We start from the raw sequence: 5,519 nt of genomic DNA on the forward strand, positions 1-5,519 counted from the left end.
TACAACTTGGACATTTTTTTCAGAGGCAAAACAGAAACTAAAAAAACATTTTCTGCAAACTCCAAATAAAAATTCAAATTTGAATTGAAACCTTTTGGCAATATTTTCTTCTGACATTTTTGGAGTGTCATGTTAGCTCCTCTCATACTTTTTCTCAAGTATTTGTCAGGGATATTGAAGTAGATTTCCAAATGCCAAGTTGAATCCAAATTCAACCAAACTCAAAAGCCTCTGAAAATTTCCAAATGTCACTCAATTCAAACAAAATGCATAGATGCTTAGCAAATAATTGTAAAACATTCCAAATTGAAAATTTGGGATGTTACAACAACTACCGCACCGAGCTGGTGTACTTCGACATCGCTCGCATCGGTCTCCCGTACAACGCTATCCTCGGGTACCCGGCTCTCGCTCAGTTCATGGTGGCGACTCATCCGACTTACAACCTCACGAAGATGCCAGGGAGCAAGGGCGTCCTCACCATAAAGGGGGACACTAAGGAGGCCGTGACAGCGCTCAGGCTCGCCTTCAAGACCGCGGCAGTAGCACAACCCGCCGACGGCGGTGCCCCCGCGGCCAGGGAGGCCGCGCCCACCAAGAAGAAGCAGTTGTTCACCCAAGACAAGGCGGAAACCAAGCAAGTATCGGTCAGCAAGGGCGGGTCTTCAGGAGCCATCTTTACCATAGGAGCCGGCCTTGACCCGGAACAAGAAGAAGCCCTGGTGAGGTTCTTGCGCGCGAAAAAGGAGATATTCGGATGGGTGCCCCAGCTGGTAGGTGTCTCGAGGGAGGTGATCCAGCATCATCTAAGGGTATGCCCCAACATCTGCCCCATGAAGCAGCGAGCGAGACGGCAGTCCACTGAGAAGTAGGCCTTCATCGTCCAAGAGACACGCAAGCTGGAAGCGGCAGGTGCCATCAGAGAGGTCCGATACCCCGAATGGCCGGTGAACCCTGTCGTGGTGCTAAAAAAAGGTGGGAAGGAATGGATGTGCGTCAACTTCACCAATCTTAACAAAGCCTGCCCTCAAGACCCGTTCCCACTCCCGCGCATCGACCAGATTGTTGACTCCACCGCCGAGTGTGTCCTGCTGTGCTTCCTGGATGCGTTCTCAGGGTATCATCAAATCAAGATGGCGGTGGAAGATGTGGAGAAGACGGCCTTCCTGACACCATGTGGGGTGTACTGCTACACTTGCATGCCCTTCAGGGTGCGCAACGCGGGCGCGACCTTTCAGCGGTTGATGCACATCGCTCTGGGGCGGCAGCTCGGGAGGAACGCAGAGGCTTACGTCGATGACATAGTGGTCAAGTCTCGCGAGGCAGGGACATTGATTCAAGACTTGGAGGAGACCTTTGAGAGCCTGCGCCAAGTGAACTTGAGGCTCAACCCGGAGAAGTGCGTGTTCGGTGTCCCCTCCGACAAGCTGCTGGGATTCCTCGTATCCCACAGGGGGATCGAGGCGAACCCGGAGAAGGTCAAGGCTATCGAGGACATGAGCCTGCTCCAGACCCTCAAAGAGATGCAGAAGCTAGCAGGGCGGGTGACCGCGTTAGGGCGTTTCATCTCCAAACTGGGAGAGCGCGCCTTACCATTCTTCAAGCTCATGAAGAGGAAGGCCCCGTTTGAGTGGAACCCAGAGGCCGACCGGGCCTTCCAAGACCTCAAGAAATACCTTACTAGCCTCCCCAGTGATGGTGGCGCCACGGCCCCTCAAGCCTCTGGTACTCTACCTTGCTGCCACCCCGTACTCCGCCAGCACGGCGTTGGTGGCGGTTCGGGAGGAGCGCCAAGCTAAAGGCGCGCCCCGCCAGGCCAAGGCTGAAGTAGCGCGGGGTCAAGAAGGCGCAACAAAGGCATCAACGATGGAAGGCCAAGCTCAGCAGGGCGGCGTCACAGAAGCTCCTGAGGACAGTCGGGTCTCAGGGACCCTTCCACCTCAGGATATGCCCTGATCTCTGCAAGACCCGAGCCTCGACATCGTGCCAGCCCTCGTTGAACACCCGGTGTACTTTGTCAGCGCCGTGCTACGGGACGCAAGAGCGCGCTACCCCATGCCCCAGAAACTCCTGCCCGCACTCCTGGTGGCCTCACGCAAGCTGCGGCACTACTTCCAGGGCCACCCCATCAACGTAGTCTCAGCCTACCCACTGGAAAGGATACTTAGGAGCCGTAACTCAGCCGGAAGGGTCGCAGAGTGGAACATCGAGTTGCAAGCGTTCCAGTTGGAGTTCAGCACTACCAGGGTCATCAAGGGGGCCGCACTCGCTGACTTTGTGGCATAATGGACGGATGCCCCGACACTTGAGGAAGGAGAAGACCGGTCCACCTCCCCGGGAAGTGAGGCTTTGGGCGGTTGGGTCATGTATTTCAATGGCGCCTTCGCACACCAGGGCATGGGGGCTGGAGCAGTGCTCATCTCTCCCACCTAGGACAATCTCTACTACGTCGTGCAACTCTGCTTTCAGCACGGCGAGAAGGTCTCCAACAATATCGCAGAATATGAAGGCCTCATAGCTGGCCTGAAGGCTGCAGCGGCCCTAGGGGTGAAGCGCCTCACCGTCAGAGGTGACTCACAACTCCTCGTCAACTTCTCCAACAAGGTGTATGAGCCGAAGGTCGAGCATATGGAGGCCTACCTCGCAGAGGTGTGCAAGATGGAGAAATAGTTCTCGGGCCTGGAACTGCAGCACGTGCCCCGGCACCAACAAGGAAGCTGACGACATCACCAGGAGAGCATCCAAGTGGCAACCGCAGGAGCCAGGCGTCTTTGAGGAGCGGCTCTTCAAGCCATTAGCTGCGCCACCTCTTTCAAGCACGACTAAGCCTCGGGAGGAGCTCCCCCGGCCTCCGGCCATGGGAGCCCCAACCTGTGGACCGACCTCCGGAGCTCGGCTACTCTTGGCGCTCGAGCCCCAGGAGGAATGCTGGACCAAGGAATTCAAGGAGTACTTGACGCACGGGATGTTTCCGGAGAAGGAAGAGGAGGCGGAGCATGTGGCCCGGCAAGCCACGTCATACTGTATCCAAGACGGCGAGTTATACAGGAAGCGAGCGAACAATGTCACACTGCGCTACATATCCAGCGACCAAGGAAGGGAGTTGCTGATTGACATACACGGCGGGGACTGCGGACACCACTCATCGTCACGGACCCTCGTCGGCAAGGTGTTCCGCAGTGGATTCTACTGGCCTACAGCACTCAACGACGTAGCCGAGCTGGTGAAGTCTTGCGAAGCTTGCCAGTTCCATGCCAAGCAAATCCATCAACCTGCTCAGGGCCTTCAAACTATACCGCTCACATGGTCGTTCGCAGTCTGGGGGCTGGATATCCTAGGCCCGTTCCCTCGGGCTCCAGGGGGCTACCGTTACCTCTACGTCGCCATCGACAAGTTCACCAAGTGGGCAGAAGTGAAAGCTGTCCGTACCATCCCAGCTGGCTCTGCTGTCAAGTTCATCAAGGGCCTCATGAGCCGCTTCGGGGTCCCCAACCGCATCATCACAGATAATGGTTCACAGTTTACTAGCAACCTCCTCAAAACCTACTGTGCTAACCTTGGAACGTAGATATGCTACGCTTCGGTGGCCCACCCCAGGAGCAATGGTCAGGCCGAACGCACTAACGCGGAGGTCCTGAGGGGCCTCAAGACCAGGACCTTCAAGAAGAAGCTGGAGGCCTGCGGCAGGGGCTGGCACGACGAGCTCCAGTTCGTACTGTGGTCCATCCAGACCACCACCACCAAGCCAACGAGAGAGACTCCATTCTTCCTCATCTACGGAGCTGAAGCGGTCCTCCCTCACGAGGTCAAGCATCGCTCCGCATGGGTCCTGGCATTCGACGAAACGCAGCAGGACGCCACGCGGGGGATGGACCTCATGTTGGGTGAGGAACGTCACCGCGAAGCTGTGCTACGGGCGGCGAGGTACCAGCAAGCACTGCGGCGATACCGCTGATGCAATATCCGCACCAGGACACTTGAGACGGGTGACCTAGTCCTGAGGCGGCTCCTCTCCAGGGAAGGGCTACATAAGCTTTCACCAATGTGGGAGGGCCCATTCAAGGTCATCCACATCTCCAGGCCTGGCGCCGTGCACCTGGATACACAAGACAGAGTACCAGTCCAAAACGCCTGGAACATCCAGCACCTCCGGAAGTTTTACCCATAAAGCAAGGCCCAGAGCCTGAGAAGAAAGGCCCAGAGCCTGTGAAGAAGGCCCGGTGCCTATGAAGAATCGCCGCCCGTGACACTCTCACGTAATAATGAGTTGGGGCTGTACACACCCCGGAGTCTCAGGAGTGCCGGCCTCAGGCCCTGGGGCTCCCGCGCTGGTGAGAAGACTTGAAGACTAGATTAGGTGCCGGACGCGGCTTTTCATTTGCTTTCCATATTTGGCTCCCTTTTCCTTAATCGAAATTTTCTTTTGGCATTCCTTGCTAATTTGACCCCCTCGCCTCTCGCTACGTTTTCTGGCTCGGGTTAGCTCGTGTTCTCTCTCTCGCATGCCTCGCGAGGGGGCTGGGCAGGTGCCCTTGCGAGCATTTTCTCCCTTCTCTGCCTTCTCGCGAGCCACCCTCATTCGAGCCCAAAAGCTGGTGTGCCTCTCCTAGTCCATGCCCCACGGGTACCGCGATACAAGGTGCCAGGTCAGGGCCAGGGCGAATGGCAAATCTTTTAACGCACTTCCTAACGAGCTTTTGCAGTTCCCGAGCAAATACAGGCCACCAAGGCAAGACGGATGCGAGGAAATGAGCGCCTCATGAGGAAGAGGGCGTCCCGGATATACCAGGTTAAGTTACCTTTGCACGAAATAACGACACAACACGCACGGTGCCACAACCGAGGAACCATAGTTCGATACACGCCCCTGGGCCCAAACTGGTTACATTCTTGATGCAGGAAAAAGAGTAAAAAAAGCAGTGTTGCAGCAATCTGCGGAGGCAGACCCCTAGCGGCACCCCGAGCCTAGTCGGATCCTTCTTCGCGCTTCATGGAGGCACGACGATGAGATGACCCATTGCCGCCTTCAAAGCGGGCGTGGCGGCATGGCGGCTGGTCGTGGCCACTGCTGCTGGAGCTGTCACCAGAGGAAGAGCCGCCGTAGCTGGACAAGACACAGCCGCCCCCCAGGGCAGGCTCGCCCTCATCCTCGTCGCGACCGTCCCCGAGACCGAGTACCTCCTCACCATCGTTCGCCTCGGGCAGCACCTGGCGCGGCGACCATCTTCCCCAAACACCCTCACATAGAGGGTTGATTCGCCGTCGTACTTAAAGTGGAGGGTGCACCGCCGGCCCAAGCCACGCGCGAGGGCGAACGTCTGCCAACCGCGGGCCAGGGCAATCTTGCCTGTGGCGGAGGTCGCGACTGCAACCCAAGAGGCCTTGCTGCAGCAACCATCCACCTGCAGCGAGAGTCCACCTGGACCAGAGGCCGACAGCTCGTCGGCAAAGAAGCGCGGAAGTTGGAGCCAGTTTCCGGCCGGATTCTCCGACCAGACGACAAACTCCAGCGACACTTC

Source organism: Triticum dicoccoides, chromosome 2A (genome assembly GCF_002162155.2).
Source record: "Triticum dicoccoides isolate Atlit2015 ecotype Zavitan chromosome 2A, WEW_v2.0, whole genome shotgun sequence".
Taxonomy (NCBI): domain Eukaryota; kingdom Viridiplantae; phylum Streptophyta; class Magnoliopsida; order Poales; family Poaceae; genus Triticum; species Triticum dicoccoides.